The sequence below is a fragment of the Lepidochelys olivacea genome (assembly GCF_965140295.1).
Source record: "Lepidochelys olivacea isolate rLepOli2 genome assembly, chromosome: 6".
Lineage (NCBI taxonomy): Eukaryota > Metazoa > Chordata > Testudines > Cheloniidae > Lepidochelys > Lepidochelys olivacea.
Window position 1 is genome coordinate 71,829,141 of NC_140416.1, and position 27,824 is coordinate 71,856,964.

Genomic DNA, 27,824 nt, shown 5'->3' on the forward strand with positions numbered 1-27,824 from the left:
TCAGTTGCTTATAACTTTATCAGACTTTTACTGTTTGGGCTAAATATTTCCATGCTGGGTGGGTGTTTGCATCAGACTGAATTGTTTTGAATAGATTCAGCCAAAATGGTTCAGCTGATTCCAAAAACAAGGTGGGGGGAGGGGGAATGTGGGGATTTGCCTTTGTGACAGGGATGTGCCTATTGCTATACATATGAAAATCAGCCCAATTTGGCCAAGTTATAATCCTTTAGAAAATCTCAGTTTACACATGTTCTGTAGAAATACATTAGTTTGGCAGCTAAACTCTTTCAAGATTCCATCCACACTGAACATAGGTGAGGGCAGGCTCAAGCCACTGCTTCTCCCCTGTGATTTCCTATTGCTAAAGGAAGGTGTGCTAGGAGAAAGGGGAGATGAACTGCTGATGACTTTTATTTTCAGAAAACGTTTCCTGTGTTCTTAAACTTTCATTCCTGAAACATTGCTAAGGAAATTCCTTTTTTCCACATGAACCATAAAAGTCCAATTCTACATGACTTTACTTCCAATATAAAACCACCTTAGGAAAAGGAAATTAAAGATGATACTGCCTTGGCTTGTGCCTAGAGATACCTATTGAAGTCTGGTAGTTCTACTTGTGTGTGGTGTTTCCTATCGTATGGCTATATTTAGAAATAATAGGATGAGTTAAGGACTGAGTCAGTCCTAGTTTTGAATTTGTTTGATTGTGTTTGGTTTGACTTTCTTGATTAGTAGTATGTATGGGGCTTTGCTAATAAAATTGTAACTGAAAATTTAAATGCAGATAAGGTTTCATCTCAGCAGTTTAATGTAGGTGGCAAAAGTAATGAATATTAAGTTCTTCTTTGAATGATTGCACATATCCATTCCACTTTAGATGCGTGCATGCCCAGCACACTAGTGTTGGAGATTTTTCCTTTGGTGGTACCCATTGGGTCTTGTGTGATCCTCATAGCACTAGTTGGCCACACCAGCATTGGTTCTCCAGTCTGCAGCGCCCTCTCTGCCGGGTTTCCTTTAACATTACCTACAGAACCCGACCTGATTTCCAAGAACAACAGTCTGTTGCTATTTCTCTGTCTGTCACTCTCCATCTTATGACCTGGATACTCCATGCTCAAGAAGTGAAGCTTAGGGGAATGTGCAAAACATTCTCCTGAATCAGCAGGAAACCATCTATTAGATCATACTGACCTGTTGAAGTGAAAGCAATTCTCCTTATGGTCAAAGCAGAAGGGTGTTCTGCCAGTCCTGGCCTCTATCCAACATATTTTGGACTATTTATCCCACCTGAAACAACAAGGCCTGTCAATTTAGTTCCATCAGAGTTCAACTGGCAGCTATCTCTGCTTTTCACCCACCAATTGTGGATCGCTTAGTGTTTTCTAATCCTATGTCAGTCAGATTCTGAAAGAGTCTGGACATGTTATGGAGATCATGGATCCCATTCCTCCCTGGAACTTAATCTGGTGCTAACAAGGTTGATGGGTTTGCCCTATGAATGTGACTGCTCTTTGCTGCATCTAACCATGAAAACAACTTTTTGGTAGCTATTAACAGGGGTGGCGGAATTACGAGCACTGGTAGCTGACCCACTTGACACAATTTTTTTTATAAGGACAAGGGATACTTTCATCCACATCTGAAATTCCTAACTTAAGTAGAATTGGATTTCCACCTCAATCAAGTCATATATTTACTGACTTTCTTTCTTAAGAATAAGAAGAGGCTCCATTCCTTGGATGTAAGAAGGGCATTGGATTTTTACTTGGACAGAAGTAGGTCTTTTAGATCATCAGCCCAGCTGTTCATGTCAGTTGCAGATAGTATGAAAGGTGCAGAGGATTTTGTCCTAGATTTCATCCTGCATATGTCTGTTACTACATTTCCAATGTACCCCCTCCAAGCAAGGCGGTAGCACACGCTACAAGATCTCAAGCAGCTTCCACATCTTTTGGCTCTAGTTCCTATAACTTGCATTGGTAGAGCTGCAGCTTGGTCATCAGTATATACCTTTGCTACTCATTATACTATATCTAATCATTCAAGAGATGATGCCAAGTTTGGACAAGCAGTTCTTCAGTCATTGTTCAGGTAAACTCTGAAACCCACCTCCTGAATTGAATTGCTTGTAAGTCACTTAAAGTGGAATGGACGTGTGCAGTCACTAACATGTTCTGTAACCGTTGCTGTTCTTTGAGATGTGTTGTGTGTCTGTTCCACGACACACTCTCCTTCCCTTCTATATCACAATCTGATAAGAAGGAACTGAGGTGGTGGTCTGGGAAAGCTCCACCCTTTATACCATTATGCAGTAATATGAAATAGCTAAGAGCACATATGCCGTCCTGAGAGGTACCACTAAAGGAAAATCTGACTCTGGCGCACTGAATACACACACACACTTGATATGGAATGGCCATGCGCAACACATCTTGAAGAACAACAGTTACAGAACAGGTTAATAAGTGGTTTTTACTGCTTGAATTTTATATTGGTATGCAGGGCTTGTGTTAACTAACTAGCTCTTTGATTTGAAAATAGATAAAAGCAATAAGACAAATTCAGTAACTAGGTCTTGTGATCTTCTCTTGTACCGTGGCTTTGGAAAAAATCAGTTTTATAGAAACAAAGCTCTCTTTAAAGACTCTTAGAATAGAACACAGCTGATATTATACTGATTCTTTATGCTTTTTGTTTGAAGAATGAAAAGGGTTTGTAAATATCTTCTCTAAGTGGTTGAGATAATTGCTAATTAGCATTTTAAAAATACTATGGGTTTTGTCCATAAATAATTTTCATTTCCTGAGGTGAGTTTGCACATAAGTCACATGGAAAAATCATGCGGTTTCTCACGTGTAATTCGCATGAAAATGGTATACATGAACGTTACTTGGTTCACAACAGAAAATTCAATGTGAATACTCTGAGCATTTTGCAAAGAGTATAAAGAATGAAGAGGTTGGGGTAAGACCACTCCCTTTTCTGGTTTTAATACATTCTAATTCAGAAATGAACGTAGATATGTATGATTTTGAAAACCTCAAGTTGGCACACTGCAATCTCACTTTGTTCATTTTTCTAAGTAACAGAAAGAAAGCACATATCCATTGCAGAAACTCATAAGGTTAACTTACTCTTGTTCACATACATGATCTATTGTTTGATTTAAATTTGAAAGTAATTTTTAGTTATTTATGATCACTACCTTTTTTGCTATAAAATATGTTACAATTTGGATTTAAGATAACTGGGTTTCATGTTGGATCCAATGGTAACTGAATGGAGCTGGAGTGACACAGTGCAATGTATACTTGAGAACACAAGAGGGAGCTGGGAGAAGGTGTAAAGGAGGACATAGCGGGAGAGCTGCCACATTTTTGTGGTTTGCTTAAATAAGGCATCTGGTTTAATCCTACAGATGGCTTGCTCACCTTAGTCAAAATACAGTTTGTGACCTTCCCTTTCCCCTCAGCTTGCCTTCCTTTCCCTTCCCTCTCCTACAACTTTCTCCTCCTTCTCCCCTGTCTCAGATGCAGCAATTTCTTGTCTGCTCTCCTCTTCATCTTGCCCTAGTGACCCTGTCCCATCCCCTCTCCTGATCTCCCTTGCACCCACACTCATGCCCTATCTTACTCTTCTCCTCAACCTTTCACTCCCCTCTGTCTCTTTCCTCTCAAAATAGAAGCATGCTTTATTCTCTCTCATCTTAAAAAGTCCTAAACAAAACCAACCAAAACCCCAAGCCATGCTTAACACCACTTGTCTCGCCAGCAACTGCCCCTTCTCCCTCTCATCTCTAAGCTCATTGAACGTGCTGTTTACAATCGCTGCAGTTCCTCTCCTCCATTTCCATCCTACACTCTCTCCAGTACAGCTTCCACTCCAGGCACTCCATTGAAACTGCTTTCATCAAAGTCTCTAATAGCTTCCTAGCCAAAGCTCAGAACCAGTATTCCTTCCCCATCCTCCTTGACCTGTCAGCTGCATGCAACGCCATCAGCCATGCTCCTTTTCTTGAAATCTTCTCTCCTTTGGCTTCTGTGATTCTGTCCTCCCCTGATTCTTTTTCTACCTCTCTAACTGCTCCTTCAGCATGTCCTTTGGAGGATTTTTCTCATTCCCTTCCTCCACCTTTCTGTGGGGTTTCCTCAGGGGTCTGTTCTTGGTCTCCTCATCTTCTCCCTCCACATCTTAGCTCTTGGTAATCTCAACTGCAAAGAAATTAAATTACCATGTCTACGCTGATAACTCGCATCTCTACTTGTTTTCTTCTCGCCACACTAAAATCTCAGCCTCTCTCTGACATCTTGTGGACGTCTAGCCATTAGCACAAACTCAGCAGATCTCTTAATCTTCCTCTCCTGCCCACAAGCCTTCCAGGCTATGTCTAAATTTTGCAGATTCTTTCTCCAGAACATCTCTAAGATATCGCCTTTCCTATCTGTCTAATCAAATAAAACTCTTGTCCAGGCTGTCATCTCACGTCTCAGTTGCTGCAACATCCTTTTCTCTAGCCTTCAGAAATGCAATCTTGACCTGCTCGTATCCATTCAGAATGCTGCTGCAAAGATCATTTTCCTACCCCATCATTTTGACCACATCACCCCTTTCTTTCCATTCCAACATTGGCTTTGCTTTCTCTGTCACATCAAACATGCGCTATTTGTCTTTACTTTTAAGACCCTTCACAGCATGTTCCCACCCTATCTATCATCTCTCATATGCTATCTCGAAGCCAACTCCCATCTCCGATTGGCCCATGATGCCAATCTGCATAGCCCACTTGTTAAACTGTCAAAGAAGCACCTTCATGCTTTCTCCCATGCTGCCCCTCGTGTGGAAGAAGCTCCCTGTAAACTTCCTCAAAACTACCTCACTATCTTCCTTCAAAACCCTTCCTAAAACTCTCCTTTTCTGTGACGCCTATGCTAAACTTGACAAAAGTAGGCCACCGGTATGATGAGACCACTGTCTATCATGCTAACATTGTTTTCTTGTACTCCCCCATTTGTCTGTATGGTATCCTCTGTCTCTTGGCTTCTGCTTGGTCTTTGCCCCAAAGAGCTTACAATCTACTTATTTTTGTTCTGTGTTTGCATAGCGGCTAGTACAATGGAATCCTGGTCCATGACTAGGATTCCTGCGTGCTACATAATACAATATATATTAAAAAATTTAATATAAACGGTTGATAGGTAAACAGTGAAGAATATGTACCAGGAAGTGAAACATGGTTTTAGCCAGTAAGGCTAACTTTTAACTGAAATATACACCTATTTTTAAAAAGGGGAGAGGTATTGAAGAAATGTCAACAGTTTCCTGGAGGAAAAGAGTAATTTTAAACGTAAAGTCTACATCTTAAGAAACGAATACAATAAAAAAATACTTAGTATTTGGTATGGATCCAAAACAAAACAACAGTCACATTAAAAGGCAAGATAATCAGCATAGTTATGACATTTTGAGCTGTTACCAAATAGTATCTGTTTGCATACAGCTATTCCCTACTTTAATAGATGGACATGAATTTCCATTTCTCCTCAGATCTGCAAAATTTGTTCCACTCCATTCAACCCTCCAAATACTTGAATAAGAGTGACTAACAGAAAATTAGTACGTTTGTATCCCACTTAAATTTGATGACATGGCTTTTGGATGAACTGTTCGGAATCATCTCAGTGTGTCAAGTCAAAACATTCTTAGGAAACCCTTAATCAACATATCATTTATATGGTATAGTAAGAGCTTCTTCCAAGTTTTGGGACAGTAATATTATGTTATCCATCAGTGCTTGTGTTCTATATTTAAATAGGAGAAAGCTACTTCTAAGAGTCTAGTGTGATAGTTGGATTTTTCAATCTCGTAAGGTGCTTGGGTAGCACAGTTACTAAGTGTGATATAAATATTTAGCTCTCTAGATATATCATTTTGTTTCCAAGTATATTCAGCACAATCTCTCACTCAGATGCCATCATCAGGCAATTTGACCCTTTCATCCTTACTTTAAAATGTCTTAGGTACTGTATCTGTTGCATCACTTCTTAACGTGATACTATAGATCACCAAGACTCCTGTCCAGTGAAGCTAAAACTTTAAAATACTGTTAACAATATGGTACTGTAAATCCATGCTGCACGCTTGACTTAGTCTGTAGGTGTACAGTAGTATGAAGAGAATTAAGCAAAACTGAATATTCAGGACAAAGCCTTTGAGTTTACAAGATCCGGTTAAGACTGATCTTGATAGATACTGTGAGCAAATAGCTCCAGTTTTAATTGAACGACTTCCCAGCATGACAAGCTTAAGCAGCAGTTGTATTTTTGTCTCTATATAACATGTGACTTTCCAGTCAAAGCCAATCACTGAAGGGTAGCCAAGTGAATTAAATTGGAATGAAAAATCAAAGGCAGCTTAAGGCTTCATGCTGGTCATAGATTAACAATTTTATGTTGCTGTGGAACAAAAGGCCAATGCATTCACACCAATTTCCAGTTTATAACGCACTGTAATTCAAAGACTTACCTTAAGGAAACAAGGCATTTTTCTTTATCAATAGATGAAGACTTCTTTATGTAAAAAATGATAGGTGGCTGCTATAAATTATTGAAGGCATACATATTTATGCACTCAGCTAATACAACACAAATCAGTTTGAGAATGGATTCACTAAACTAAAAATGGTTCAATTGAAATCTCTTACTGCCGGAGCAGCATGATATATAAGCTGAGACCAATTACGAATATTTACCTGTGTAAGTATAAAACTAACAATATGTAGGATTTTTAAATGACATGCTAAGTGCTGTTTATTTTTCTCTCTCCTCTGTTTTAATGAAGTGGAAAAGCATGTTTTATTAAATTTACCAGAATAGCCAAATCTGACTTTTCATATTGTTTGAGAAAAATTCTGCATATTTCCTATTAAAAATGTTCCCTATTCTTGGCTAAATTACAAGAGTAGAATGTGAATACTTAATTTCAAATGTAGAATTTTTTTCTAATTTATGTATCATGAATGATGAATTGATATGTAACATTAGTATGTTTTGCAAATATTTGTAAATTGAATGTAAATATTTTATTTTAAAAGGGCTTAATTTAATGTGTACTACATTAAACAAGATGTAAACAATTAAATAATACATCTAAGTAGTGAATGTTATTTAAAAGCACATACATTACACTATACCTAATACTATAATACAGTTTCTGACAATCCAAACAGATGGTTTCATTGTCTAAGTTGTGAGAAGCTTCTTTTTTTTCCATCTAGGGTTGGATTGTGACTAGCCGTTATGCTGCTCATCCCCACCATATGACTGCATTAGGGTTCCCCACAGTATGGGTCTGGGTTTTGTGCAGGGTGTGTTCTCTGGGTGCTCCCCATAGAGAACAAGGTGGTGGTGAAGAGGCAGAGACTGGGGGAGAACTGTCTGGATACATGGCAGGGGAAGTAAGCAGCATCCTTTCAAAGGCTGCAGTAAATTATTTCTCCCCAGAACAAGAGGGGAGCAGGGGAGGTACTCTAAGTCACAGTTCCGTGAGGGGAGGTGTAATATACCATATTGCTGCTTACTCTGGGCTGTACCTAAGGATAATATCTACATCTTAATATATACGATAAAGACTTCGGTGCTTTTTATACCAATTTTGACCTTTCCTCCCTCTTTATGGAAGTGTTACAAAGGAAAGTGCTTTTGTTTGCAGTTTGTAGTGCTTGATATTACAATACGGTATAAAGCTTGCCTTGATACTTGCATGAGTAACAGCATGGAAGCATTATACCTGTATCACAGTCATATCCGCTAGTAAAAAAGAAAAGGAGTACTTGTGGCACCTTAGAGACTAACCAATTTATTTGAGCATGAGCTACAGCTCACTTCATCGGATGCATGCCGTGGAAACTGCAGCAGACTTTATTTATACACAGAGAATATGAAAAAATACCTCCTCCAATACAGACTAACACGGCTGTTACTCTGAAACATATCCGCTAGTGTTACTCTAATGGCTTGTCTTCACTACGGGGGTAAGTCGACCTAAATTATGCTACTCCAGCTACATGAATAACATAGCTGGAGTTGACGTAGCCTAGACTCACTTATCCCGATGTCTTCACTGCACCAAGTTGATGGGAGATGCTCTTTGGTCGACTTCCCTTACTCTTCTCGGAGAGCTGGAGTACTGGGGTTGACTGGAGAGCACTCTATCGATTTAGTGGGTCTTCACTAGACCCGCTAAATTGATCCCTGCTTCATCGATTGCAGCAGTGTTGATCTCCCCAGTAGTGGAGACCAACCCTAAGTGATCTGTAGTAGTTTATTTTATATCTGTCCATGATTTAGAGGTTTAGAACTTTAGCTGATTCAAAACAAAAAGTCACTGTGAACAAAATTTAATGGATAGTTTTGGCTCTGTAAGTGCACAATGACCCTGTATTTTCTGGTATTCAGGAGAACAAAACTTTAAAATATATATATAACATCTTCTACGTTACTTCAAATACTTATGGAACAAAAACTTTATACATCAGTGTGGTTCTATTATGAAAAGTAAGTTGGTGGAAAAAGGCATTCTGCATTTCTGTTTTTAATAGTCTGTCAGTGATTTCCATATCAAATGTACTCAGTTTACAAGTGAAGATATAATTTTCCTGACTGTCAACATCTGTAAGTTCATCCTAGAATCTGAAAGGCCAGGTAGGCCCCTTCTGTCGCATGTACTTCTACCACCATAGTCAACAACAAAAATCTGCAAAACAAAAACTAGAACTTAGTTGACGATTCTCTTGGTGATGTGCGAGCTGCAGTAGAATCCAGCTCACATCCCCAGAGCTGCATTGGCTTAGCGGAGTCAACAGCAATAAACAGTAATAAATCCCAACTGTGTGTAGTTTTGCCAATAGTAAATTAATGCTACCCTAAATATTAATTTACTACTCGGGTTTTTTTTTTATAGTAGTTTGTTTTTTTCCAAACTAGGACTCATAATCATTTGGCTTTCTGGGATTCTTCAGAATTCTTTCCTGTTTTGGAGTTAGATTTTGTTTCTGCATCTATTATGTAGGATCATTTTTGTTGTAACTTGATACAACAGAATACCATATCGGAGGTATTAACCTGTATGTACAATCTGGAGGTAGGTTTTCTAGTAAGTCTCCACACTTCTTTGCATACAAGCTCTGAGATCATATTGAATGTTGTCACTTTATACTGGCTATTATAATATAAGACTGGATATTCCCCATTACTTTTGAAGATAGAACAGAGATCAGCAACCTTTGGCACGTGGCCCACCAGGGTAAGCCCCCTGGCAGCCCAGGCCGGTTTGTTTACCTGCTGCGTCTGCAGGTTCGGCCGATCACAACTCCCACTGGCTGTGGTTAGCCTCTCCAGGCCAACGCGGGCTGCGGCAGCCAGCACATCACTCAGCGCTTCCTGCAGCCCCCATTGGCCTGGAGTGGCAAAACGCGGCCAATGGGAGCTGTGATTGGCCAAACCTGCGGATGCAGCAGGTACACAAACCAGCCTGGCCTGCCAGGGAACTTACCCTCATGGGCCGTGGGCCAGAGGTTCCTGATCCCTGGGATAGAAGGTAGCAGAATGGTGTGGTAACTGTGATGAGATAGAGAGAAAGGCAAGTGTTAGCTCAGGGGTGTGTTTCACCCCAAGAATCCACAGAAGCCTCTTGCAAACATGGCTTCACAGATTCTGAGTAAGAAATGGGGAACAGCCATTCTCCATGGCTTCCTAACCTTGCAGATTTCCAACCAGGAGATAGTGTTAATGTTGCTTATAACACTGCTATTCTGCAGCTTCTCCTACCATCCAGAGAAAGTTGTTAGCAAACCTCATGATGTTCTAGAAATACCTTTTTTCTTCCTGTTGGAATTTTAACAGGACAGAGAGTGTCAGTGGCAAAGTTAAATTGTGGAAACAATTAAAGGTTCTGCTTTTATAAAAGCAGCTCTTATTCCTCCATTTTTATTAATTCCAAAAAGCTACATAATGAGGTAGAGATGGTCTAATGTAGCTGACACAGCATTTAAGTAGGATGAATTAACAAATTACTGATGGTATTAGGGTAAAGGGGGACTGCAGAATTCATAAATAAGTGTTCATGTTTTGATAATTATTTCCTTCTCACTTATGGCCAGATTGTGAACCGCTTAGTCTCACTGGTAAGCAGTACTTACAACTGCAAGAGTGAGCAGACCCCTTACAGTCAATGGAGCTACTTATGTGTGTAACTGTCCACCACAATAAGGGGTGCACCATCTGGCTGTTAGAGCATGTGGGCCTGAATCTCCTCTCATGTGTGTCGCTGTAAACCAAGAAGTCTTCTTAAGTCAAAGGAATTACACTGGTCTAAAATGGCATCAAGTGAGGGAACCCAGCCTTGTTTCTCACATTAGATACATTCATTTCTGGAAGGGGCTGTGAAGGACCAGAGAAACCTCACAGCAGCAGGAGAAGGTTAAAGAGAGCTTATAGGCCCAGCTAGCCCTGCCCCGCTATACCTGCAGCCAATGCAGAGAGTGAAGTGTGGTATTAGACTGTAAGGACACTGTGGGGCTAGGCCCCCTCCAACTTTACATCCATCCCACCCAGGGGGAATAAGGCCATGACAGGATGCTGCTAAAGGTCCACAATGGAGTACCACTCCAGGTGAGCCAATACAGACTGTTTTGGACTATAGGGGCCAGGCCCCAAACTGAAGGGACAAAGGTAGGAAACAGCCCTGGGCAGTTGACTTGGACTCTCTGCCAGGAGGATCTTGCTAATGTTGCTACATACAGGGCCCTGGACTGGGACCCGTGGACAGGGAGGGCCCTGGCCACCCCTACCGCACTCCATTAAGGGCTGAGGCCCAGATATGAGTGGAGGCCCGACGGTTCCCAGTCTGGGTGAGGAACCAGGCACCTCTGCCAGAAAAGCAAAGACTGGAAGTAAGGTGTCCTAACAGTTAAGCTGCCCAGCCTCTTAGCACCATACCACAAGGACCCATCTGTATTCAGGACTAAGTGTGTTCACCAGTCTGTACAAAATTACAATAAATTAAATGTATGCCAAAGCTGATCTCTAAACTTATTTCTATACCTTGCATATTAACATACAATAATTTAACAAACAAATGTATTACATAGTACAAAAGTGGTGGATACTGTCAAGCTGTCAAGCTGTCTGGAGTGGCTCACAACCATCAGTGCCAAACTCAGGGCACACTGTTAAAAAGCAGGGCACAAACTGGTTGCGTGTGTTCCATACTTACATTTTGTCAACCAAGTATGAACCTCCTCAAGCACTATAACAACTTAACGTGGAGTCATGGACAGTCCCCTTGGGTACTCTGGTCTATCTTGCCACCCAGGCAAGCTTGCTGGTATGATAGATGGTCCCCTACACCAAAAATCACAATAATTATTCAGGTTACTCTTAGTCTCAAAGGACCAGTCGCTTACCCCAGGTCAGTTGTTCCTCAGATCTCACATCAAAGACAATGCTTGCAGCCAATCCTATAATAAATTAACCAAATATTATTAACTAGGAAAAAAATTAGTTTTTTACAAGGTTAAAGAAGAAATCATGCACAAATGAGTTACAGTCATAGGTGTCAACAAGTAACAGAAGCTGCTGTAATGTGCAAGCTCTATATGTCCTTTAGGACTAACCCAAGCTTAACAGCCAGGGATCCCTCATTTATGCTTAGAAGACTTGCACTCTCCGTGAAGTCCAAGTAGCATAGGTGTTGCCGGCACAAAGTGCCCGAGGCAAGCAACAGCAAGGTTCGTTGCCCGGTATGCGTCACCCAATAATCACAATGGGGTGGAGAAGCAGAAAACTTTATTTGAAGCTTCAATATGGTACAGGGAGATATTCACCTCAAATCCTGTACACAGAGCAGGAAGTTACACAAACTTTTATACATCCTTTCTTCAGCATACTTATCCAATAGCAAGCTGCCCTAAGTATCCATATAGCCAGCCAATCCAGATACCAGCTAGTTCCCTTTTTCTTTGTATCATCTGTTAAACCATATATAAAGCTGCTTTGTTCAGCATTGTTTTGCCATATCTGCCCTGTCTGGTCTTGTTTAGTTTCAGACAGTCTCACTTTGCAACATATTGTTGCAGATCCTCAGCATAACTGCTGTGAGTGCCTCCAGGCGGGGGAGGGGGCAAGGTCACTTGGGCCTAGTGCGAGGGGGCTTCATCGACACTCGTGGTCTTCCATCCCCTCGAGTTACCTAGTGGCCATGCCCAGTGTCCCCAACATAGGGATAACGATTTCTTCCTGACAGGGATTTTTATTCCCTTCCCCCAGAGCTCGAGTGTTTGTGTGTGTTCCCTCTTCGTGGGGGTGGGGGGGGAGCAATCGACAAAGTCTTTTGTCTACTGATGTTCCATGCTGGCTTGTCTGATGTCTATGGGCCTTCTTCTGTTGGAGAGGAGATGACACCTCCTATGGTAAGCTAGCATTTCACACTTGCTAATACTGCTCTCCTGACTTGGTTACAATTTAGAGCAAACATTTAAATATAACCTTATAACATGGAATACAGATATTATAAGTGAGATTAATGCATGCAGCAACTCACAAGCATTTCAAAGTCTAAACACATTTTTGTAAATCCAATGCCTATTTTAACAATACTAACACACAGGTGAGCCAGTGTGGTTTCCAGCTATGCGTTTCTCAGTGTTCATTGAGGCCATGGTGTGAGCAGGCATCTGGTCTGCCAGCATCACAGATATCTATGAAAAAAAAAAACGAAATCTATTTTAAAATGTAGCCTAAATGGCAACTGGTTCATAAACACAAGATGAGGAAGCTGTTATATTCAGAGGGATATTATTAAAATAAGTTTAAAATTTTTTGCTTTTAAACATATTTTTCATATCTTTCTGAAATGGTAGCATATTTTATAATGACAATATGGATTCGAATCTTTGTTTGGGGGAGACTGTGAGGTTTCCTAATTTCTTATGTGTATATTATTCACCCTTCTGGATCCAGGACAATTTTTACTATATAACCATCACTATCTGTTAAATATCAGTTGCTTTTTTGTGACCTAAAATGGGGTGTATCTTCTTTCTTTTTTTCCTATGAAATTATTTGGCGGTGCCCCCCTCGCTCCTTCCTGGCAGGGTCACCAGGGCAGCTTGGGTGGAAAATTCTAATTACAGAGTAATCCCCACTTACTTACCAGATAGTTGGAGACTTCCAAGAAATAACACAAACACATTAATTATATTAAACAGGAGACAAATACAACATAATAGGGTAAAACACTATTTTTAGGGTCACTGGTGACCACACTGAAAATACCCATGACTTGATGTAGCAAATGTAAAATTGGTGTCCTGTTGGTACGCGTACTTTTGCTGGGGCCCTTGATGACCTATAACCACAAAATTCTTCTCTGCAGTGGTTTAGCAGCGTGGCTAACTGGGTTCAGTACAGCCCAAAGGACTCACAAGTGGGAGAAGGTGGTAAATCCCTCCACAGATGTAATATGCAGTAGGTTATAAAATCCCCAAACCCTTACTCCCTGGCTTGAGGACACATTTCAGGGAATAGGGGGTCCCCAAAACAAATTCCCTAACTAACTAAAAGATAGTGCATTCACAAACTCCATGAATGATCCTCAGGTTCAAAGATGACTCTGGACTCCTCCGTCACTGCAGAGGGGCTACTCTCTGCTGGCAGGGATCCTCCTGAGGCAGGAATCAGGCTGCATCAGTCCCAGGATTTCCCCTCACCACAAAGGGGTGCAGGGCTAAAGGTGTAGGTTATACAACTCCACTAACATCCAAACTGTAGCCTCCTAGCCCAGTGTCCAGTCACACACTCAGCCGGCAGCTTCCCTGGACTAGCGGACAGAGCAGAGCTGACCACGTGGTGACTGGTCTCACCTAGGGAGTTGGAGTACAAACTCAGCCTGGCTGGGAAGTTTCCCAGCCAATGCTACAAATTGGGAATCATCAGTGGGGAAGGAAAAACCCAAATGAGGTATCTACTGTCAGGTCCCTAGAGGCCTGTTCTCAGGGGGAACCCTGCATGCAAGCCTGGGACTCACCAGCTCCCTACACAGCCAATCCTGCCCTTTCCCTCACTGGCTCCAGACTCGCTACAAAATGGCTTCTCCCTGGGAGGGGCATCTCACTCCCTATTGATTGCCAAGCAGACTCTGTGTCTGCCTTGGCTCCCCCTCCCTACTAGGGACAGTGTGCCTCTCCCTGAGCTGCCAGCAGACAGAGTCCTAGGAATCTATGTAATCTCCTTGGGGGTTACATGCTGAAAACATTTTATTGAAAATTATGCTACTGTAGTACACAAACTATATTATTCAATTGTGGACACCATACATTTTTAAACTAAATGCTCAAATGTATGTTAATGCAAATTTACGGTTATAAATTAAAACAAAAAAACAAAAACCCAACCCATCAGACATAAAGCTGGAAGTTATAACTACAGTTTAAACTTGACTATGTTGCTTGTGATGAGTATAGTAACTAACGCTGGTGAGAAAATTTATTATCCCCTTGTAGCGGGGTGGTCACCCACTCCAGCTTTAAAGGGCTTAAAACAGCCCAAGAGAGGGCTGTGACTGGGACCAAGCAGTTCCTAAGCTGATTGGGAGAAGCAGGCTCAGCTGTGGCCACGCCCCCATCAGGGCTCAGCTGGCCCTTATAAGAGGACAGTGGGACAGGAGCAGATAGAGTCTCTCTTTGCTTTTTGGGGGGAGAAGGGCCTGGCTGCTGTGGAGTATATGTGGGTACCTAAGGTGAAGCAGGGCTGGGGAAGGCCAGAGGAGCTGGGAGGCTCCAGACTGGAAAAGCCCAAGGCTGCAGGCCTGGCAGATGGCCTAAGATAGGTACTGGGATTGCAGGGGATAGCCCATGGGTAGGTGGAGGCAGCAGGTCCAAACCCCCCTTGCCTGTGATGATTGGCTTATACACTGCAGTCTACCCCAGTGAATGGGGGCTAGATGGTGGTTGGGCAGTAGCCAAAGACTGAGGTGAGGTGGGAATGTTGGGGAGGGGAGACCCAGAGACTGTAGGGCACTGCCAGGGGGCAGCACCCCAGGGAAAGGGGCACTGGGGTCTGGGAGGGATATGGGGGCCAGCGGCAGCAGGACATGGGCTTGCAGAGGGTGCTCCAGAGGCTGGAAGAGCTAATTCCCTGAGAGACCAGCAAGAGGTGCTGCAGGGGTGAGTCTCACCCCGTTACACTCCTGCTAGGGAAGATGTAATTTTTCATCAAAAAATTGAAAATGTGAAGACAGCAAAGGGGAAAAAAAATACTGTTTTTACAATCCCCCTTCCCCAAATATCCATATTCTGGGGGGGAACCCATCAGTTTTGGGGGGTTTGTTTTTCAGACAAAAGTGCATTTTTTAATGAATCATATTTTCTATGGAAACTTTCATTTAACTGAAAATGCAATTTTCCAACAAAAGTTTCAATGGAAAATTTTTGAGCAGATTGAATAGTAACTCCATATAGAATATAGCTGGTTTCCATGGATACTGGGAACTGGTAACTTGCCACTGTTAAGAGATGGGTGAGATTGGGATAGGGAGATGTTTTGGGAGTTGAGGTTTGACCATGCGACGCAGGGCCATCCTGAGTCATTTTGGTGCCCTATGCAGCTCCTGACACCTATGGTGGTGTGTCTGTGTATGGCCCCAGGCTTCTGCATGGGGAGCGGAAGCAGGCTTGCGGGGCAGGGTGGAAACTGCCCCCCCCCAGCAGGAGCCGGAAGAGCGGAGCAGGCTGGGGCTGGGGCCCGGTCGCTCCACTTCCCGCCGCACTGTGAGTGCAGGGTGGACCCGACCCCGCACTCACGGGGTGGCGGGAAGTGGAGCGACCCGGCCCCAGCCTGCTCCACTATGCTCCCCAGGCTTTGGGGGTGGGGGGGCGGAACCACCCCTCAACACTCACCGATGGCACAGCTGGGAGCTAGCAGTCCTCAGGGGAAGGGTTGGAGTGGGGGCGGGGCTGGGCTGGGGTGGGGGCCATGGGGAAGAGGTGGCACAGGGGCTGGAGCAGCGAGCAGGAAATTTGGGGCACCAAATTTCCTGGTGCTCTACGCAGCTGCATACTTTGCGTCTGGGTAAGGATGGCCCTGATGTGAAGGGAGACAATCTAAATGAGTGCTCTTAGCCCTTCAAAAACTGAACAAGTTACATTTAATGAGCTATCCATCAGAAATATGACTTAACTTGCTCACAAAGCATGTAACATTAGTATTGTCAGCTCTCATGATTTTATCGTGACTCAAGTGATTTTCTTCATCTTTTTTCCAACACCAAAGTTGGTTAGGGCTGAAGTTATAAGCAGATTCCATTCACATCTGATTTGAGCTGCCATTTGAGCTTATTTTGGGGGGAGGGGAGAGGCATTGTCTGAATTGCTTTTACTGTGTTATAACACTCTCTTTGGGCATCTGGGACCTCTCACCATGCACTCGTTCATAGAGAATAATTGTAGGCAATTGGTTTGGGGTCATTCTAGCAACAAACCATTGCACCTGACATCTTTTGATGACTAGTCATGCACTGCACTTTCACTCTTCTATGAATGTCATTTCTTAGTTTATCTAGCCTTATAACACTCGTGGTACAGACACGTCATTTCATGTTTGCAACTCTTGCTCGAGATGCTTTGTCAATATGCATGTTTCACAACCATGAAGTAACAGGGTTACAATAGGCATTGTATATACTCTGGTTTTAACAATCATGGACACTGATTTGAGGTTCCAAATGCTTTTATTCAGGCATGCAAATGTTCTGCTGGCAGTGGCTATCAGCTTGACAATATCACCTTTATCACGGGTGTCGTGTGTTATGGTGAAACCCAAATAGCAGAAGCGGTCAACATCATCAATGATTAGTTTAGTTTGCTGCTTGATTTTTTATTTATTTTTTTTTTATTTTTACCTTTGATTTGGTTTTTTGCTCATTCATTCTTAATCCCCATTCTCTGGCTGTTGTATATGGTTTGGTATATGCTTCTTCATTGTATTCCTCTGCGGGCATTACTATGATATCATCTGCAAAGTCAAGATTGGTAAGATTGATGTATGATATTGGGACAAGTTATGGAGAGAGTTAGCCAACATGTTTTTATAAGTATAAAGCAAAAAGGTTTTTGGTGAGTATACCTCACTATTTTTACTTCCAACCACCGTTCAGTTTTACTGCATGCCAAGCAATGCTATACAGACTGCACTATTTGAATCTGCTTATTGCTAAAACTGTACTGCTTGAGTACTTTCCACAAAACCTCTGTTAATGGAGTTGAATATTATGATAAAGTCAATGAATGTGCAAAATAGGGGTGCATTGAACTCTGTGCCTAAGATTTCAGGAAAAAAAAATCTGATCTACAGTGGACTGTCCCAATCTAAACCCAGCTTGTGACTTAGAGGACTTCTTCTGCTCTTCATTATTTACCCAAAAGCCACTCTACAGAGTACCTTGCTAGGAATGCTTATGAGACCAATTCCTCTAAAGTTATTGCAATTTGTCTGGTCACCCTTTTTTTAATCAGTGGAAGAATAATTGAGCATTGCCAAACTTCACCCTGAGTCCAGATGAGGTTAAATAAATTGCAGAGGATAATTTGACCATGTCTATTCCACTATGTTCTAACACTTCAAGCAATATACCATATGGACGAGATACTCTACTGTTTTTCAGGGACCTGACTGCAACTTAAATTTCTGCTTCCAATATGTGTTCTCCTCCTTCACAATTGATGGTCTCAAGGACAGCTGGGCCAACTTGATTATTCATGTTCAATAACTGATGAAAATATTATTTCCATTTTTGAGCTAGGGATTTTGGGGTTTTTAACCTATCTCATGAAAACATGATGAAAGGCTACTAACACATAAATTTTCTTATTCAAACGGTCACCATCTTCTATTACTGTTAGTGGGATTGAAGCCAGCAAGATGACCACCATATCCCTCCAATGTATCTGCATGTGGAAATGAAGCTGACGTTAATTAAGTTGGCTCCATCTTCCACTGTTTCAAGGAGATTGCAGCAATGCCCACAGGCAAAATGGATGCCACTCTGTGGTTCATAGGGCTAGACAGGACACGGACTGTGAGAAGCAGCAGAGACACTGTGAAAGGTGAATGAGGAAAATGAGATGGAGCAGGATGTCAGGAGTAAGGGCCCAAAGCTAGCCAGCAACTTGCTAGCTTAACCCAGAGGAGTCTAATGAGCATAGATGGCCCTAACTGAGCTTGATTTAACTAGACTGCCTGATAGGTCTGCTGATCCCCGCAGCCAGCTCCTATGCCCAGCAGCAAGGCACTTGCTACTCAAAGCATTTGCCCACATTTGTAATAGCTCCTGTGCCTGCTTGTTCCCAGCCTTGCTCCTGCCTTGTTCCAGGTTTGTTCATGTCCTGCTCCTGTCTTGGAACCAGCCCTGATCCTACCTTGCACCCAACCTTGCCCCTGCCTAGCCTCAATCCAGGTAAACTAGTTCTGATCCTTGGCTTTGATTGACCTCTGATTCCTGGCTACAGACTCTTGTCCTAAGCACTAGGCCAAACTCCTGCTTTGATCATCTGGACTGATTCCTGCTCTAACCACTAAGTAAGACCACCCATGTCAGTCTTGTGACATGGGATTCAAGGAGATGTTGGGGGTGGGAGGGAGACTGAGGGGATGCAGAGGATAGAATGGCAGGTCCCCCATGCCTGGGGGTAGTGGTGGGGCAGGAGAGTTCCCTCTCAGCAGCCAGAGGAAGGCAGTATTAACAATTGCTGTGAACTGATTGTGAGACGCTGGGGTTTGGAGCCTGCAGGAGGAGCTTTCATAATGTAGTGAGAAGCTCCTCTGATTCTGTGATTTCTCATGGCTGGACATGTGGGCAGAACTCTGTGTGAGAGCCTCAGAGCTGAAGTCACAGACCTGCTCTGCCACTGAACCTTGCCTTCATATATGGCCCTATAGCACAGAGAGGGTCTTGGTGCAGATGGAGGCAGGGACAAGGGGAGTTGGAAAGTGGTGCTGCTGGGACCAGAGCACAGAAGAAGCCCTGGGATAGCTAGAGACAGAAGTGTTGCTGCTGCGTCAAAACAGTAATAGGAAATGGATGGTAGTACCCCTGCCTTAGAGGTGAGGAAAGAGTAAGTGAAGTCGCCCTCTGAAGAGTCACAGAAGTGTGAATTTGTGTGTGTGCATTAAAGGTTTTTCAAACTGAAATTATCACACAGACTTTGGAGGCGTAGAGAGGAGTTAAAAACATGATTTGAATTTTTTTTAACTCATGATTTTTGATCTCTGATGGTTGGCAATACTGATGTTTCAATGTTAACTTTTGTCATTTTTTGACTCATATATTTGTATTTGCAACAATAAGATTTTTGATTTTGCATTTATTGTAGTCTTTTTTTGTTTGTTTTTTTGCTTTGCTTTTACATTCCTTGGTTTTTAATTTAAGAAGACCAAACAAGGAGAAACAAAAAGGGGGGAGAGAGAGAGGAAAAATTGAAGGATAAACAAAATACCTACTGCCTTCATGCTGCTGGGAATCATGAAACTTAAAACTTACTGTTCATAGGTGAATAGCATTTTTTTAAAACTGCATATGATTTTAATTTAACCTTCCTTCAAACCCCTGCCTCAAGACTCTACAACTCATATCTTGAGTATCGCTTTTAAGAACTAGCCACATGTGAAATTTAACATCTAATTCATTAGCTTATCAATGGTCTGTCTCTGCTTGATAACTCTCTCTAAGATAGATGTATTCAAGTATATATTCCTGTTTCTGGTCATCTGGAACATGAAACATTATGTACTAGCAAGTTTTGCTCTCGGGGAACATGTTCCTCCTGGTAACGCAGTCATTTATAAAGACTGAACAATGCTATATAAGTGCTAAGTATTTTATTATTAGCCATGTTCTAGCACCCTGTTTCTACCACCACACACTCCTTCCATGTAGTATTGCCAACTTTCTAGTTGCACAAAACTGAACACCTTAGCCCCATCCCTTTCCTGAGGCCATGCTCCCTGCTAACTACATGTCCCCCCTCCCTTGGTGGCTCGCTCTTTCACTGGGCTGGGGTTGGGGTGTGGGAGGGGTGAGGGCTCTAACTGGGATGTGGGCTCTGGGGTGGGGCTGGGGATGAGAGGGTTGGGGTGCAGGAGGGGGGCTTGGCCAAGGGATTTGGAGTGTGGGAGGGGGGCTGCAGGTTGAGGCAATGGATTGGGGTGTCAGAGTCAGGACTCTGGGGTGGGGCTGGGCATAAGGGGTTTGGGGTGCAGGAGGAGGCTCCAGGCTGGGGCCAAGGGATTCAGAGTGTGGGAGGGTGCTGTGGGTTGAGGCAGGGGTTAGGGTGCAGGAGGGGGTACAAGCCCTGGGCTGGGGGTGCGGACTCTGGGTCAGGGCTGGGGCTGAGTGGTTGGGGGTTCAGGAGTGTCCTTAAAAGTATTGGCAACCCCCCACCCCTGCTTAGTATCATTTGTAAATTTGATCAGTATGCTTTCTATACCTACATCCTCATCATTAATAAAGATGTTAAACAACACCAGGCTCAGAACTGATCCCGGTGGAATCCCAGTTGAGACCTTCCTCCAATCCAACATCATTCAGTTAATAGTTACTCTTTAGTGGTGGTTGCTTAACCAGTTGTATATCCACTTAGTGGACTGGCCCATCAATCACTTCATTTCTGAATTAAAGGCTTATGGACAGTCTTGAAAACTGACCCTCTGCAAAGCTATCGTTTTACATATTATGAACAAGATCAGTATCATCACATACCTTCCCAAGAACAAATTGTTCCTTTCTCACTGCCACTAACTTGGGGTACTGCTTAATGTGCAAGCACAAAAATTCTTTCCATCTATCCAGATTTCCCAAGTAATATGATAACATGCACTTAATTTCCTGAATTGTTCTGTCTGTTCCTTTTCTAGTGCTCAGCCTCCTAATAATGTCCTTGAGTTTGGTTCAATAGGCTAAGTTCCATTTCCGTATTTTTCCTCTATCTTTCAAGCTGTAAAAAAAAAAATCTACTTGTATTACTTATAAAACTGTCTTAATCCATCTTCAGGGTTTTTCTGCCCTCTGTGGATTAGCAAAGAAGCTGACTATAATAATATAAGGAACCCATATTTCTCATCTCCTCCTCAAAAGAATTGAAAGTTTTGTCCAGAACCTTTTATTTTAAGGCAACTGGATAACATTTAACCAATTCCACCTCCATCTAGATTTTGGGAGAGCCCAGGCTTAGCATTTTCTGATGTCTTTTTCTAGGTTGAGAAGCATCTCTCTGTCATGTATGCCAGAAAAATTCTTCTCAGCCTTCAAGTTAACATATACAGCATACAGAGAAAGATAGGAGCAGCTCTTTTTACATTTTTAGCTGAGGATGTTGGCAAGAAGTGGAGAGCACTTTGAATCTGATTTACGAGTTTGTTCCCAATATCCATTAGAGGATTTAGCAAAAGACATGTTTTCATCACTGGGTTAAGGACTGTCCAATTTACAATTGAATCCATTGAAACTATTGTATCCCATAGCAGTCTTGCAAAAGGAAATTGTACCCAGACTATGGAAAAATATATTTTTAAAGTTCAATTATTAAATAACCTAAGGGGAAAAAACCTCTCATCATATTTCTACCACTCATATATTGTCAAGATCTTACTATGTTCCTTTCCTTATTCCTTAACCTTAATTAATTTCACTTAGGGTACCTCTTCATTACAGCTGGAGGCAGGCTTCCCAGTTTGGCTAGACTGCTTGAGCTAGTGAACTGAAAATAATAGCATAGCCAGGGATAGCATGGGTAGCAGTGCAGGCTAGCTGCATGAGTACATACCCACCCAGATCCCGTGTATATGTACTCGGGTGGCTAGCCCAAACTGCTACCTCAGTTACACTGGTATTTTTCGTGCACCAGGTTGAGGCGAGACAGCATGTGTCTTTCTACCGAAGCTGGGAAGCATACTCCCAGCCCTGTGTAAATGTACCCTTACAATAATGTTTTCATAAGAACTAAGCCATTTAAAAATCATAACTCTGCCATCTGAGGACCAAACTCTGTCCTCAGCTCTTGTAACTCCCACTGAAGTTGCTGTTAGCTGTGCAAATGCAGCTCAGCATGGAATGTTTAAGCAGAATGAGCTGAATGTTTGTGGGAATTCGGACCTGCCTGCACTGGACTACTGAAAAGCAAGATCTATGTGCATAACATTTGTGCTTTTATGGCTGGTAGAGTCAGAGAGACCTTTTCCACCCCAATCCCTTTTGCAGCATGTTATGGGGCTTCCAGACATGTCCCCCCCTCCCCCTTCTTTTGTGTCTTTAATCTCTACTTATTCAACTGTCAGCCTTGCTTTCTCTGCCGTTTTGCTTCTCTGATGCCCTCCCTAAGACCTCTTGCTTCTCCCTTCTTGTTACAAGCAAATTCATCCCCCAACCCAGCTACCTGCATGTTATTGAAAAACATGGTTCTACGCTTTCAGTTAAGAGTATGAATCTAAATTCAGTGACTAAAGCCAATTTATTTAAATTTCTGGAATTTTGCAGCATGTGGCAGTTATGATTTTTAGGTGCATTAGCTCCACAGCAACAGTAGTGTTAGTCTGCTTCTGTTGCAAAAGCTTTAAAAACATTAACTAATCTAAATTAATCTGGATATTACCTTTCAATAGGGTATGCTGTTCTTTGTAATGCGGTTACTAGAATTACTCATCGTTTATTCTGACCTGTACTCGAGAATCTCGCATACATTTTGGTCCTTTATAATCCCTATTAATTCACAGTCCTAAAAATGAAAATTTGCTCTTTCTGTACACTGTCAAGAAGCTCATCCATTGCTGCACACTGCTTAGGCAAATGCCAGCATATCCATATTAATTTTCTAATCTGATCAAGTGTAATTTTTTCACTGTATCTGCAAATATGTGCTATTTCTAAAGAAATTAATGTCATTTCACTATAAACACCACACACAGATTTCATAGTTAATCATATATAATTTTCCTTTAACTACTAGATCTGTTTTGAATAATGAAATAAAATTAGATGAGGAAAAACTTATTAGCAGCTGCTGTAAGTCAGTGCAATAAGGCCCTAACTTTAGCTAACTTTTAACCACAAAACTTAATAGAGCATGTTGGGATTTTCTGCAAAGTGACTTTAACTGTCCCCGTTCCACTGAACCACTTTCCCCCTTCCTTATTCTGATAAGAAATTTGATGGAGTGAAACGAATTGTTCTCCTTTGATGGAGAAAAGTATAGGGCAGGAGTCCAATGTAAATTTAGAACTCTTTGCCTAATGTATGGAAGTTGCACAGATATTTAGCAAGGTTGCTATTATAAGGAAAATATGAAAAACGAAAGCAATTTTATCTGTTACTTCACTTCCTTGGCATCTACATGTTGAAAATGAAATATTTAAAAAAGAATGTAGGTTCATTTTTGGAGATACAAAATAAAGTTATCCACATCACTGTTTCATGCAATGTTAAGTCCTATTCCATGTGATATGTTAGTCACTATGGTCTCAGATCAGGAAAGCATCCCTATTCAGGACAACACTTAAGCACAATTAACCTTTAAAGTGCTGCCTTGGAAAGAGATGATTTCCAGAACTGGATGAAATGTGAAGTTTTTCTAATAGTTTCCAACACTTCCTAAGTTATTTTATTTACTTATTTTTTTAAGGAAAACATGTAATGCTCATAGGCTCAAGATCACTATAATGTACTAGTAACTGGTATTTGATTTACATCTGTATACTTGCATGTCAAGGAAAAGTAATTTCCAGTGGCAAACATCCACTCCATTAACGAACCACTTTTTAATTAGCTCTTGAGCTGCCAAAGGATACAGTTATCCGTTCCTGAGTCATGTAATATAATTGCATGGCACAGCTGCAAAAATGAATTGAACGGCAGAAATATTTTTAAGTGAATTGAGCAGACTACTTCTTAGGACTTGGAAGTCTAAAGCTTTGTTTTGCTCTGCCAGAGTTGACTAATGCCAATAAAAAAAGCCAGTTACATAACGAAGAATGTTTTCTTCTTTCTCATAATAGAATACTTTAGCTTTTAGAAAGGTTTGCTATAGATGAGATTCTGTAATTTCTTTTGAAGTTTCGCTGAGAATGACTTTAATTTACTAGTGTTGCTGTATACACAGATAGATCTTGTGACGTCAACCACACACTAGCTTGACCAAAAATGTTCCGCAAAATTAAGTTCAAAAAGAAATCTCACTGTTCTCCTACAGTTGGTTTCAATATTATAACAAAGTTGACAGTTTACTCAATCAATATTTAGACATTGACAGCCTCTTCCTAACAGATTAACAACTAAATTATTCATGTTCTTTAAGTATAATTTTAGGGGTAACCACTGACCTAGGGCAGTCTACCTTTTCTCCTTACTTGGTACCTATTTTATAAGGGGTCAGTTCTTTATCAGGCCATTGTGTGGTGTGAAAGCATTGAAACTATGTTCAAAGGTGTACAGTAGCCTTGTGAATCTGGTATCCCTACGTTTAATATCTGCTTCACGCAAACAGATCTGATTTTCCATCCCCCTCCAGTTTTGCTTCTAGAGACTCAAAAATGTTTACCCCTCAAATGTGCTACTACTTAGGATAAGTTTGTGGACAGGTAAAGATAACTTTAAATTTCTTGAACATAGCTGAAAATCCTGACCCAACTTCTCCCCTTCCCATTCACCACAGGTTACTGATCTTAACACTATTGCACAACACACTCAAACTGGGGCTCAGCAGCATTGTTTTCTTGACTCCAAAACATTAAGTGAGTGATCTTGTCCCTCCTTGGAGGGCCACTCAGTTCTACTACTCTCTTCAGACCTTTCTTTATCTTCTGCCCCTGAGGTAGTTCCATCCTCTTTGCTCCACTGCTACACAATACATCCAGCCACAATTCCTTCAACTGTGAGTTCACTGCTGCTGTGCCTGATGTCACTACGTCCACCTCTACCATTCTCTGTTGTTGCTGTCTGATGGGCAGAAAACCTGACATTTTTTTACTTGCTCAAATAGCACTCCTGCTTGGTTTTTGGGCAATAGTATTTTTTCCAAGCCAGATGATTCAGTTTAAACAACAAAATGATCATTTCTACTTTTTCCCCTCCAAAATTTGGGGGTATCTCTGCCAACACTGAAATTTAAACTTTTAAAAAACATTTTCCCTCATGGCTATAATTAAATCAAGTAGAAGTATTGATTCCATGCAAATTGAATGGAAAATTTAAAAATCAATATTCACCATCTTCCCATCCCCCAGATTTTGGTCACTCTGTGCTCAGTATGAAAGGGGAGTAAAGAAGGGAAAATCAAACATGGGAAGAAAATGCAGGAAAAATAGGTTCTAGTATATATTAAGTAGATACATTCTGAAAAATCTGTATCCTTAAACCTTTCTGTAGTGGACTTTCTTTTATTCATTCACAAATTACAGTAGCGCTGGATCAGTCTGAAATCAAGTCCCATCCAGTATGGTCATGTCAATGATCCATTCTTAATATAAACTGTTTTGAATTAATTTCCCTCTTTTCCCATACTAGCTGTACTATCCATCTCTGTATAGGGGAACAAACTGCCCTTTAATGGTCAGATAGAAAAGGAGGCTCAGATGAAGAATATGGTTTTCGCCATGATTCTCCAGATTATGCCCTTATATCTGAGATATCTGAGATAATCCTGTGGTGCCACTTAATAACTATACTGCTCTACTTTGCTTATGCTGTCATTTTCTCTTGCCCTTTTGTGCTGATCCTGTATTCTTTTGTGGTTCATCCTTAGTCAAAGGGGAATTCTGTCCCTTATGGTAGCAATCAGAACCCAAATATGTGGTTGGCCGAACCAAAATGAATTCTGTTGGGCAGCCTGGCTTTTGGAAATGTTGAGTACCATTCAATCAACTGATCTTTTGGTTTGGTGACTGCTGTGAGGAGAGAGAGAGAGAGAGAAATAAATAATTGGCCAAGACAATCAGAATGCAGTTTGAACTATGGACTTCTTGCCTCAACTTTGTCTCTCTGCTATAAAATATGATAAAGGAAAGTGGGTATTCTGTGCATTAGCCAGTATGAATATTTTAAGACTAGCCCTTGATGTTGTTGAGAGACAACACTGTCATCTAGAATGATACTTCAGGTACAATATTGTCTGAAAATGCACTCATATCCCATCTGAAAAAGCATCTCAACTCTGTGCAAGGGCTGAGGATTTATGTACTGTTCCTTTAAATGCATAGCAGGAAATCAGATGAAAGGGAAGGTTAAAGACAGAGGCTGTACTGTACACAGAGACAGAATGCCTTTAGATACAATGTTTTTACTTATTCTAATAAAGTTCTTATTCAGTGTTAGAAGAATGTGACTGTATTTCCCATCATGTGACAACAGTAAAGAAATACTCACTGTACCTTCATGCCGCATATTCACATTTTCTTTCATAACAAGAAATTACTCTTTTGAAAATAAGGCCATATATTTACAAATACTCATTGCCAGCACTAAAGTATGTGAGGCAGCTTTGGAAACATTTGGAAGCTCTACACTAGAAATGCTGCCCCCCTCCTCAGTCACTGGCAAATGAAGCTGCTCTCCTTTGAACCTGCTCTCCTGGTATTCTCTGTCAGAAGGAAGTAGAATTAATGTTATACTTTTGCAACACATTAGGAGTCTCTAGATGACCTTTGTAATATTGCTGTTTGTTAAAATTGCAAACAGAAACGGAAAAAAGCATGGTGTGTTTTGCCTGGTGATATGTATTAGTCACTAAGATGCTCTTCTCTTACAAAGAGGAGAGAAAAAGGGAGTGTGGATTATCATCAGCCGGTCATTGTGCACATATAAATGACTGCCTCCAGAATGAATTACTGAGTTCCATGAAAAGTATTATTCAGCTCTCAGGAGGTGAATGGCTAATAGTATTTTCCTGCATTTCTGACCTCATCCCCCTTTTAGAATGGCAGATTGTAATAGATAAGAGGGGGAAAGGGGTGGGGTGGCTGTGAATTCATTCATTCAGCTGCAAGGCTACCCAGGCTCTTTGAAGGGTTCTAACAATTCACGTAGGTAATAAAACATGTATCTACTTGTTTGGTGAATATTGTGATTGTTGTTTCTTGAGGCCTTCATCAATATGTACCTCCTAGATAGGTAGATCTTAAATTTACTTCAGGAGAAGTGAATATTTGTTAATCACGGGCACCCAAATGTTGAAAATAGAATGAATGTGATATTTGTGAAGCTTCTTGTTTGGTTCTAATGCAGAATTTTCCATTGGCAGCAGTGTTTAGTAGCTCACCAGAAGCCAATAGTTGTGGAAAGTGTGCCAGTGCAAACTAATTTTGAGTACATCTAGAGTACCTCTCGCTGCATATTCAAGAGTAAAAATCAAATGCTAATATTGTGTCTCAAGCAAACTGTCAGAAAAAGCTTAACCCTCTGAGGGTGGCCTTAAGTTCTTCAATACAAGCTAAAACATTTCAGCAAATGTATTATCACCCTTCCTGCCCCCCCCCTCCACCCCTGCTCTCACAGTATTAAGCATCCAGCTGAATATTTAGTCATCTAAGAGATCTGATTTGTGTGTGGGGGGGGGGAGGGACTGAGCACTTCAAGGTTCTAGTAAAATCAGTGGGAAATGTAAGTGTTCAGCCCCTCTGAAAATAAAGTCACTTAAGCATCCGAGTATCAAAATTTTGGCCTGAGTAGCCTAAGGGTGCCCTATGCTTTGAGCTAGAGGTGTAAATTCCAGATCAAGGAAACAT

At 41.5% G+C, this 27,824-nt stretch overlaps 1 protein-coding gene and 1 long non-coding RNA gene across 3 annotated transcripts in view; one reads left to right on the forward strand and one right to left on the reverse strand.

The window, feature by feature from the left end:
• Positions 1 to 27,824, forward strand: part of FMN1 (formin 1) — a gene marked incomplete at its 5' end in the record, with an annotated part of 373,959 nt that overhangs the window by 12,246 nt on the left and 333,889 nt on the right. The gene's annotated exons all lie outside the window — the stretch shown is intronic.
• Positions 8,635 to 26,572, reverse strand: LOC311522863. 2 transcript variants are annotated; one of them, XR_014712197.1, is made up of 5 exons: positions 26,472 to 26,572; positions 16,960 to 17,072; positions 12,664 to 12,760; positions 11,468 to 11,521; positions 8,635 to 8,757 (listed from the first exon to the last, which is right to left on the reverse strand). It is a non-coding gene; the product is annotated as an uncharacterized lncRNA (long non-coding RNA). The 2 variants fall into 2 exon arrangements; XR_014712198.1 differs by lacking the exon at positions 8,635 to 8,757 and having other exon boundaries at positions 11,432 to 11,521.